This window comes from Eriocheir sinensis, chromosome 9 (genome assembly GCF_024679095.1).
Source record: "Eriocheir sinensis breed Jianghai 21 chromosome 9, ASM2467909v1, whole genome shotgun sequence".
NCBI classification, from domain to species: domain Eukaryota; kingdom Metazoa; phylum Arthropoda; class Malacostraca; order Decapoda; family Varunidae; genus Eriocheir; species Eriocheir sinensis.
In genome coordinates, this window is record NC_066517.1 from 20,632,139 (window position 1) to 20,643,378 (window position 11,240).

At 43.9% G+C, this 11,240-nt stretch overlaps 1 long non-coding RNA gene across 1 annotated transcript in view; it reads left to right on the forward strand.

The window, feature by feature from the left end:
- LOC126996325 (uncharacterized) overlaps positions 1–10,350 on the forward strand; it is a 47,327-nt gene extending 36,977 nt beyond the window's left edge. Inside the window, exon 3 of the long non-coding RNA XR_007751134.1 lies at positions 10,250–10,350. This is a non-coding gene — a long non-coding RNA (uncharacterized LOC126996325). The remainder of the gene's footprint in view (positions 1–10,249) is intronic.
- The last annotated feature ends 890 nt before the right edge of the window (positions 10,351–11,240 follow it).

An 11,240-nucleotide genomic window follows, 5' to 3' on the forward strand; every position in this document is an offset into this window, starting at 1 on the left:
GTTCCTCCTCTTCCCGTCCCTTCCCTTTTTATTGCTGTTGTATAAAAAAATAATGATATGATGATTTAGCGTTGAAATAAAAGCAATGACAATGGTGATAATAATAATGGTAATAATAATAATAACAATAAGCAAAAGTTGTAAAGAAATATAGGAGTGAACCAATTTCCTTTTACATGGCAGTCCTCTCTCTCTCTCTCTCTCTCTCTCTCTCTCTCTCTCTCTCTCTCTCTCTCTCTCTCTCTCTCTCTCTCTCTCTCTCTCTCTCTCTCTCTCTCTCTCTCTCTCTCTCTCTCTCTCTCTCTCTCTCTCTCTCTCTCTCTCTCTCTCTCTCCCCCCCCCTGCAATATATCTCCCCGCCTGTCTCTCACTCCCCCTCCTATCTCTTAGCATCACATCATCCCATAAGTTAGCTTTTCCTCCTCCTTTCCTCCCTTCCCTCCACCCTTCCCTTCACCATCCTCTCCTTCATGTATTTCCTCCTCCCTTCCTTTCTGTCTTCCCTTCCTCTTTCTCTCCTCTCTTTTCTTTCCCTCTTCTCTGCTTCTTCTTCCATCTTCTTCTCATCTGTCCTCTTCTTCTTCCTTCCGTTATTCCCTCCTTTCTTCTCTCTCCTCTTCTCTCATCTCTTTGTTTCTCCTCTTCTCTCCTTTCTTCCCTCCACCTTTCACTCTGTTTTAACTTTATTTATTCCATTCCCTCTTCCTTCCTTTCTTCTGTCTCCCCTTCCATCCTTTCTTCTCTTTCCTCTTTTCTCCTTTCTTCCCTCTCCCCTTTCGTACTATGTTTCCTCCTTTCTTTCCTTCCTCTACCTTTCCTCGCCTTGCCTTCATCATTCCTTCCTGTCTTCACTCCACTCTTTACATCGTCCATCTTGTCTTCCCTTCAACCTCTTCCCTTTTACTTTTTTTTTATTTCCTCATCCACTCTATTTTTCCTGCTCCCCATCTTTTAATTCTTCTCTTTTCCTTTTATTTCGTTCTTTCTTCCATATATCCCCTCTCCAACCTTTTTCCCAGTTTCCTTTCTTTATCTTTCTATCATTTTCGTTTAGTTTGGTTTTATTTTCCCGTTCTCTACACATTTTTGCCTATCCTATCACTTCCCTTACTTTATGATCTTTTTTTCTTTCCCCTTCTCCCCCCTCTTCTCACTATCCTCATCTCTTCTTTTCCCTTCCCTTCCTTTCTCACCTTTTCCTCCATCCCCATTTCCCGTATTTTCCATCTTATTTTTCACTCCATCTCTTCCTTTCCCTTCCTTTCCTTTCTCACCCTTTCCTCCATCCCCATTTCCCGTATTTTCCATCTTATCTTTCACTCCATCTCTTCCTCTCCCTTCCTTTCCTTTCTCACCCTTTCCTCCATCCCCATTTCCCGTATTTTCCATCTTATCTTTCACTCCATCTCTTCCTTTCCCTTCCTTTCCTTTCTCACCCTTTCCTCCATCCCCATTTCCCGTATTTTCCACCCTCCTTTTCACTCCCTCTCTCTTCCTTTCCTCCTCCTTTTCATCTTGCTTTCTCCTTCCCTTCCATTATTTTCTTTTCCCTTAACTCCATTTTTTCCTCATGTTTACCCACTATCCTTTACTCCACTACTCTAATTTACCCCTTCCCTTCGTCTCACCTTTCATTTTCTCCATCGTCACCTTCTCTTCCCTGTCTTCTTCCTTCTCCTTCCCTTCCTCATCTTCTGGAACGTCGCCCCTTCCCTGGCAGCTCTTCACATTCCCTTCCCCATCTTCCCTCACCTTCCTTTCTCTACCTTCCCTTCTTCACCCTTTCCCCATTAATCCTCACCTTCGCTTCCCTATCTTCTTCCCTTCATCTTCACTTCCCCATTATCCCTTCACCCCTTCTCCTTCATTCCTCACCTTCTTTTCCCTATCTTCTTTCCTTCACCTTCCCTTCCCCATTTTCCCTTCAATCCTCACCTTCTCTTCCCTACCATCTTCCCTTCACCTTCCTTCCCTTATCTTCTCTTCACCCCTTCCCCTTCAATCCTCACCTTCTCTTCCCTGTCTTCTTTCCTTCACCTTTCCCTCCCCGTTCTCCCTTCACCTCTTCCCCTTCCCGCTCCTCACCTTCCTTTCCCTTCCCCTTCCCTTCATCTTCACTTCCCCATTTTCCCTTCACCCCTTCACATTCCGTTCCTCATCTTCCTTTCCTTTCCCCTCTCCTTCCCTTCACACCTTCTTCCGTTCCTTCCCTTCCCTTCCCTTCCCTTCCCCATCTACCCTTTACTCCATCCTCTTTCATTCCTCCCCTTCCCTTCCCTTCCCTTCCCCATCTACCATTTACTCCCTCCTCTTCCGTTCCTCCCCTTCCCTTCTCTTCCCTTCCCTTCCCTTCTTTTCCCTTACCTGAGTGATGGCGTGGGTGTCCGGCACGGTCTCGGTCATTTATCCAACAAAAACAAAGAGGAAATAAGAATCGGTCTGTTACCCCCGAAAAAAATGGTTGGCTGAAAGAGAGAAAACGGGAGGAGAGAAAAATAGTATACGTGGATGAAAAAAAAAGTATATAAATCACGCTGCTAAAGTTAAAAAAAAAAAAAAGGAAAAAAGGAAAAAATGAAGAGCGTCATGCCGTGAATTATGTATGTGCATTTGTTAGTGTTATTTTTTATCTTTTTTTGGGGGGGCTGGGGGGGTGCAGGGGGATAAGTTCTACTCTACATTTTTTTTTTTTTTGAGCAGGGGACATTTTTTCATATCTGGGAAGTTGATTTAATTTCTGCAGCGCCGGCCCGTGTCCAGTTAGTCAGAGATGAGTTTTGTGCATTCATTTCCAGCAGTATCAACTCACGAACACACGCCCACTCGAACTAGCGCGATGTATCTCTCTCTCTCTCTCTCTCTCTCTCTCTCTCTCTCTCTCTCTCTCTCTCTCTCTCTCTCTCTCTCTCTCTCTCTCATTATCCTGCTTTTTTTTTGCCAATGTTCTGCTCCCCAGTGTTCTTTTCCAGCGTGTTAGCAATCTTTACAGCACACCCACACCTCCACTCGAGTACCTACATTCCTTTACACTATCAACCTGTTTTTAAGCAATGTTCTGTATCAGCAGTAATGACCTCTTTTGAGTATTATCTTTTCGCACTATCAGCCTGTTTTCTTTGTTGATTGCGTTCCAGTATTGTTTTCCTGCGTGCTGGTAACCTTTTCAACGCACCAACACCTTCCCTTGCGTACATTATTTCCCACCATCAACGTATTTTTATCAATATTCTGTTTCCCAAAGGTATTTTCACTTAGTCCGCAATCTTTTCAGCAATAACACATTCTTTATACTACATATTTTCGCACTACCGGCCTATTTTGAGTTTATATAGTGCGTTTCTTGTGTTTCTATCTTCTCTTAGTTAGAAGACAAATACGAAAAAAAAACACAAGGTAGGAAGTGCACAAAGCGAGTAAATTCATTCCGAGGCCAATTTTCAACTCTTTCTAGTACCAGCGCTCTGTTTTTTGTAGCCTTTTATTCTGCTTTTATACCTGTTTTTCAGTGTGTTTTTAGCAGTTAGGTGGCGCGCGAGGTGACGAGTGGGTGCTACAGAGCGTGAGTGGGTGGATGGGAATTTGATAAGGGGCTGTATCGAATTTGTATCAGCTGTTTGTTATTTTTGCTCATTATTCTGCTATTTACTGCTTATTTTTAGCGTATTTCTTATGGTGTATAGTATTAGTATAGCATAGTATAATATAGTTTAGCGTGATATAATATAGTATGTAATGAATATAGATAGCCTGTGATATGAGGAGACGCATAAATAGAAAGAGTAGAGAGAAGTAAATCTAATGAGTTATATAATTTCCAACTATTTCTTGTAGTGTTCTATTTTTAGCATTCATTCTGCACTTTAATATTTTTTTCCTGAGTGTCTTTTTCATCGTTTTTTTTTAGGCAGTTCAGTATTCTGTGATGTCAAAAGAGCGTGAAATGCAAAAAGCGAACGGAGAGCAAATTGATCAGTTATGTTAATTTCAACTGTTACCGTTTCACCCTTTGCCCTGCGCAGCTCTTTTTTACTGCATGATTTCCTTCCTCACTTTCCCTTCATGCCTTTCTTTCCCTTACTCTCTCACCTTCCCTTCCTTTATCTCACCTTCCCTTCCTAACTTCCCCTTCCTTCCTCTGTATTCCTCACTTTCCCTTCATGCCTTTCCTTTCCTTACTCTCTCACCTCCCCTTCCTATATCTCACCTTCCCTTCCTAACTTCCCCTTCCTTCCCCTGTATTCCTCATCCTCCCTTCTTTACCTTCTATTCATCTTTATTAAATTATGAATAGTAAGATTGAACCGCTCTCAGTCCCTAGCTCATACCTATCAACACCTAAATCATCACTTCACCTGCAAACCAAATTTAACATTCACCTTAAATGCCGCCTCCATCACGTGCAGCGCCAAGTAAAATGCTGCACACTGGAAAAAGTTAGGCCTATAAAGATTTTTCCATCCCCTTGAGGCAGCGCAAAGGCCGTCCCATCAGCGCCACCTGTAGGCCTAACGCGCCACACACTCACCTTGATGAAAATTGTCACCTGCCACACACCTGCGTAAAGGTTTCCAGCGTTATTTACCTGTACGGGTGTGTGATCGACGTGTGTGCTAACTTGGGTCTTTATCAGGACTTTATTGGGGCTTCTCTCTCTCTCTCTCTCTCTCTCTCTCTCTCTCTCTCTCTCTCTCTCTCTCTCTCTCTCTCTCTCTCTCTCTCTCTCTCTCTGTCTGTCTATCTATATCTATCTATCTATCCATTTATCTTTCTCACACACACACACACACACACACACACACACACACACACACACACACACGAAGAAGCAGGTTTTTTTTATTCAACTTGTCATCTCTTCATCTATTTATTTTTATTTATCTATCTCTTTGCAGGGTGAAAATGACGCAATATAAAGCTTTACCGCATAACGTTATCTCTTTCCTTTTAATAAATAATTCACCAGACGGCATAAAATCATCCGTCAACAAATATTTGCTGGACAGAATTAAATGATTGTTTCCGCGCCCAAAGCAAGAGTAATGCATCGCCGGGGTTCGCTCACTCAGTATTCGGAGTGAAATGCCGAGCTAAATCGTATTCCAGGTGAGGAGTAATTAATCGGCCAGGTGTTCCGATGTCACTAAATGTTTTTCGTTTTGGGGGGCGCTGTTTTTTTGTCACGTTTGCGTAGTTTTCTGGGGAGGGGGGGGGGTTGTGAGGGGGGGGAGGGACGGGAGAGGTATTATATTCCGTTGCTGTATATCACGTTGCAGCATTAATCAGGTGTTTCTGTATCACTAAATGTTAAAGTGATTATTTTTTTTCACAGGGAGGGAGGAGGATTTTTTTCCGAGTCTGTGCATCACGTTTCAGTATCAGTCAGGTGTTTCTGTATCACTAAATGTTAAAGTGTGTCTGTTTTCCCTTAGTAATTTTCTATTTGATTTATTCTTGGTTTAGCGAAGTCTCAAGTTTGTCTGTCATTTCCCTTCCATCTCTCGCTTATCACTTGTTTCCTTTACTGATTTCTCCAGATCTGAAGAGGAAGTATCTGAGGAGGAAGTAAAGAGCAACTCAATTCTGGAAGCAATGAAAAAACAGCAACTCACCACATCACTACTTAAAAACGCAGAAGTCCCTCTCTGTGTCTCTCTCTCTTTCTCGTGTTTTTTGGCTCTTTTTCTCCATTACATATAAGAAATAACAAGAAGCCATTTCGTTCTCTGCCTCCTCATTGCTTATTCCTTTTATAGCATACAGAAACCCCCCCCCCCTCTCTCTCTCTCTCTCTCTCTCTCTCTCTCTCTCTCTCTCTCTCTCTCTCTCTCTCTCTCTCTCTCTCTCTCTCTCTCTCTCTCTCTCTCTCTCTCTCTCTCTCTCTCTCTCTCTCTCTATCTCTCTCTCTCTCTCTCTCTCTCTCTCTCTCTCTCTCTCTCTCTCTCTCTCTCTCTCTCTCTCTCTCTCTCTCTCTCTCTCTCTCTCTCTCTCTCTCTCTCTCTCTCTCTCTCTCTCTCTCAGGAACACGGCAGGTAATCACTCTTCGCCCTCAGAAACGCCTCAGCCTCGCCTCTTCCTCTGACACACACATATGGCTTGGAGGTGAACCGAGCCCCTTCTGTCTGTATGTGTGTGTGTGTGTGTGTGTGTGTGTGTGTGTGTGTGTGTGGACGGGGAGTAATTACACAGACCTCCTCCATTACTCTCCCAGCGTTAGGAGGATAGAAGAAGAGCAGAAGGAGGAGGAGGAGGAGGAGGAGGAGGAGGAGGAGGAGGAGGAGGAGAAGGAGGAGGAGGAGGAGGAGGAGGAGGTGGTGGTGGTGGTGGTGGAGGAGGATAAGTAAAGGGAGAAAAAAAGGGAAGAGGAGATATTGGAGGAAGAGGACTAAGTAGAGTAAAACGAGCAAGCTGAGATGGAGGAGGATCAGGAGGAGAAGGAGGAGGAGGAGGAAGAGGAAAAGATCATGATGGAAATTGAGACTAAGAACAAATGATTAATAATATAACAAAACGAAATAGGTTGAAAAAAAAACTTAGAGCAGGGAAAATAACTGAATTAACTAAAAAAAAAATAATGAAAGAATGGATGGGGCAAGTTTAGTAGACGGATGACTTGAAGAATAAGACGACTTAACGAATGCTGAATGACACACATAAGTAAGCAGATTAAAGGGTACTATAGGGGATTATGTAAATAGGAATATATGGATGCTGAGCTGCAGAGGAAAGAATGATTAAGATGCTGAAGATGGAGATGGAGAGAAGAAAATGAGAGAGTGAGAGAAGGAGTAGGAGGAGAAGGAGGGCATGGAAGAAATAAATAAAGTAAAGACAAAAGAAAGAGAAGTAGAATGAGGAGTTTGAAAGATTAAAACTCTGAAGATGCAGACGGAGAGAAGAAAATGAGAGAGTGAGAGGAGGAGGAGGAGGGCATAGGAGGGAGAAATAAAGTAGAGACAATGGAAGGAAAAATAGAACGAGGAGTTTGAAGGAAGAGGAGAAGAGAGGATGAAAGTGGACATAGAAAAGAAGTGGTGATAATAGGAAAAAAAGGAAATAAGAGAGAATAAGAATACTGGAATAAAGGGGAATAAAAAAGATAAATTTGAAGTTATAGGAGAAAATAGAAAGTGGGGAAAGAGAGAAATGAGAAAAGGAGAAGGAAAATAAGAGAGAGAGGAAAGAGGATAAGGAGGAGGAGCAAGAAGGTAAAAAGGAAGAAAAATGAGACTGGAAGAGCAAGAGATGAAGTAAGAGGATGAAGATGAGTGGGAGGAAGAGGAGAAAAGCATCAAAGAGGATCGGAAGAAGGAAAGAAGTGTCAACATGAATTAATATGTGCGAAGAGCTAATGGTCTTCTATTATGCATGTAAAGAGGCGGAGGGAGAGGGCGTAGGTAAGGGAAAGAGAGAGAGGAGAGGAAGGTAAAGAAAGAGACGAAGGAAGGTTGAAGGGAAAGCAAGGAGAGAGAAGGGAAGAGAAAAAGAGACTCGAAGGGAAGGACGAGGGGCAGACAAAGAGAGGGAAGAAGGGAAGGGAGAGAGACACGAAGGAAAGGCAAAGAGAGACGAAGGGAAAGGAAATATAGAGATGAAAGAGAGGAAAAGAGGCGAAGGAAAGGGAAAGAGAGAAGACGAAGGGAAGGCAAGGAGAGAGAGCAGAAGGGAAGAGAGAGACGAAAGGAAAGGAGAGAGAGAAGACGAAGGGAAGGGAAAGAAGGGCGAAGGGAAGGGAAAGAAAAGACGAAGGGAAAGGAAAGAGAGACGAAAGGAAGAAGAAAAGAGAAAACGAAGCGGAGGGAAAGAGAGATGAAGGGAAGGGAAAGAGAAAACACGGAGGGAAGGGAAAGAGAGAGGCGAAAGGAAGGGAAAGAAGTACACGAAGGGAAAGACGAAGGAAAGGGAAATAAAACGGTGAAGGAAAGTAGGAATTAATAACCTGCAATTACTTCTTCAACAAAAACGAAAGTGAAAAAATCATGATCACTCTTGAAATGTATGTTAATATAATGTTAGAGAGATATATGTTAAGAAGAAAAGAAACAGAGGCAAATAAATGTCGAAATGGATGAATTGAATAAAATAATAAAGAAATACATGTGGAAATTGAGAGAGCAAACATGTAAGCACTGCGGAATGAAATATTTTATTGAAACTTACCTGATCTTGTAGACTTAATCATCTTGCTCTTACATAGCGGTTTACCTGCACGATCACATGTTCCTTAATTAATTTCCAGGTGTGTTAGCGAGAGAGAGAGAGAATCACATAGATAGTTGGACGGTAAAAAAAAAAGAGAATAATGAGAAACGAGCAGAAGAGGAAATTGATTAAAAGGAAAGAGAGAGAGAGAATGTATTGGAAAGGCGTCTCTTCCTCACTAAATCTATCTTCTTTCCTCTTCCGTTGAGGGTATTTACCTGTCTCTATGGCAAGGCTGTCAACAAGGTTCCTTTTAGCCGCCAGATCTATAGGTTTTTGACCCTTAAAGCCCTTCCGGAGCTCTAAGAGTGAGGCCCATCGCTCCCTTCCTCTCTCTTTCTTTCTTTCCTTCTATCCAACCCCCATCCTCCTCCTCATCCTCATCCTCCTCCCTCGTACCTTCTAACGTCATCCCCTCCTCCTCCGTCTGCTCCTCCTCCTCTTTTTCTGTTTTCCGTCTCCTCCTCCTCCTCCACCTTTTCTTCCGCCTCTTCCTCCTCCTTCCTCCCCCTCTTTTCTTCTCTCGTCTTCTTTCCTCTATTTTCCTGTTTTCACCATTTATTCTCCTGCACCTCCTTTTTATTCTCCTTATCCGCTCTCTCTCTCTTCTTTTACCTTCCTCCTCCTCCTCCTCCTCCTTCTTTTCCTCTCCATTCGCCTCATCTTCCTCCTTCTCCTTTTCCGTTTTTGTTTCCTTTCGCACGATCTCCCCATTCACTCTTCCTTCCTTCTTTCTCTTCCTTCCTCCTCCTCCTCTACCTCCTCCTCCTCTTCTTCTACAGTCCTCCCATTTCCTCCTCTTCATTGCCTTCTTCCTTTGTTCCTCTTTCTGTGTGTCTCTCCTCTTAATCTTGGGCGTTTTTCGATTATTTTTGCTCCTCTTCGTGTGCTCTGTCTCCTCTTTGCCTCTTTATGCGTTTCCTTTCTTCTCTTTTTTTTCTCCCTTCTTCCTCCTCCCTCTCATCTTCCTCTTCTTCCTGTGTTCATTTATCTCACGTCGCTCGACACTTCGTCTTCGCCCTACCCCCCCCCCACCCCCCACCTATTGCCCCGCATCTTCCTCTTCCTCCTCCTCTTCTTCTCCTTCTTCTTCCCCCACCCCTTCGTCTTTCTCCTCCTTTTCTTGTCCCCTTCTTCTCCTCCTCCTCCTCCTATTCCTCCACTACCACTGCTATTGCCGAAGCTCTCATCTCCTCCTCCTCCTCCTCCTCCTCCTCCTCCTCCTCCTCCTCCTCCTCCTCCTCCTCCTGTCCTACCCTCACCCTCCATCTCCTCCCTCTCCTCCTCCTGTCATACCCTCATCCCCCACCTCCTTCCCCTCCTCCTCCTCCTCATCTCTATCCCCTACTGTTTCTCCTCCTCCTCCTCCTCCTCCTATCGTTATTTTCCCTCCCTCTTTTACAACAAGAGTCTTCCTCCCTTCTTTCCTCCATCAGCCTCCATTTCCCCTTAACTTTTTCCCTTCCTGGTCAGAATCACTTCTAGACTATATTTTTTTTCTGATATAATTTTTTTTTCTCATCCTCATGTTCTTCAGTTCTATTCCAGGGTTATCTTTGTCTTTATCTCTATCTCTCTGGCTGTCATGTGTTGTGTGTCGTGTTTTATCTGTGTCTGTGTATCTTTGTATCTTTCTGTCTCTCTCTCTCTCTCTCTCTCTCTCTCTCTCTCTCTCTCTCTCTCTCTCTCTCTCTCTCTCTCTCTCTCTCTCTCTCTCTCTCTCTCTCTCTCTCTCTCTCTCCCCCCCCCCAGGGTGTGATGTCAGGGCTGAGATGTACAGTATCCTGCCGACTCTCCTTTACTTCCTCTCTCCTTCCCTCCTGACCTTCCTTTCTCTCCTCCTCCTCCTTCTCCTCCTTTACCTACGGTGTGTTCCCTTCTTCCACCTCCTACTCTTTTCCCTCCTCCATCCCCTACTGTTTCTCCTCCTTCTGCTTCTTCTCCTCCTCCTCCTCCTCCTCCTCCTCCTCCTCCTCCTCCTCCTGCGCGGCCTCCCTGCTGAGCTTCTGACGGCTGCCTTCGCCTAACTAATGCCTGTCATAAATTTCAGGACTCGCCTCCCGTTCGTTTCTCGGAGCCGCTTTTAATTCCCGCCTTATCGAGGGTGACCTGCATCGGGAACACTCCGCCGGGACCCATCGAGGAGCCGGTAAGTGCTGCTCAGGCTACTGTTGGCATGTTTTTGTTTTATTTCAATTCGCTCCTCGGTTTTTTTAAACAGCGGAAATAAGAAAACGCTAGTGAATATTTGTTGTGTTTTGATTTGTATCAGTAGACTTATGTAAACCCCCCCCCAAAAAAAAATATTGTTTTTCTTTTTTTGCGTTCGTTGTATCACCAGTCTTACAAAGCTGTGCCGAGAAGGTATCCTTCAAGAATATTCCCAGTCTTAGGAACAGAAAAGACACTGTTTGGTAGTACACTTTTTCTTAGCTCTACTAAATATCTAATCTATTTTAGCTTCTGAGTGTATCGCTTTAAGTTTACTCTCACCTTTAAGGACATATAAATAGCTTTTTATCTGCTAAATGTTATTTAATTGCATCTCTTAAGATAAATAATCTCGAGGTATTTTAACCCCAGAACGCATTCGAGAGCAACCGTTTGTGAGCCGCGTCTCCTTTGGCCGCGCGGCCCACGTGGGCGGCGTTCCCAACAGCTTCTGGAAAAATTGCGCTGCGTTGGTGGAAGATTACTGGTTTACGTTCCCTGGCTCGGTTTTGCACATAACAAAGGTGTGGGCTGTAATAGCGTCCACGAATGTCATATCAATAGACTGTCATCGACTCTTGGGTTGTAATAGTGTCCATGAACATATTACCGTCATCGAGTGTGACACGCAGGTATTATTTTCGGTATAACAACACCTTTTTGTGAACAATGGCTGCCTCTAAGAGGCTAAATGACGAAGAGTTGGAGATACTTATGAACTCCACAGGTGCTCTGCCTCTCGCAAGTGATGCCACTTGTACTGATAGTGTTGAGACCGAATCCAACTCTACTAAACCTTCACTGCTTCATCTGCAAACAAGCACTTCGCG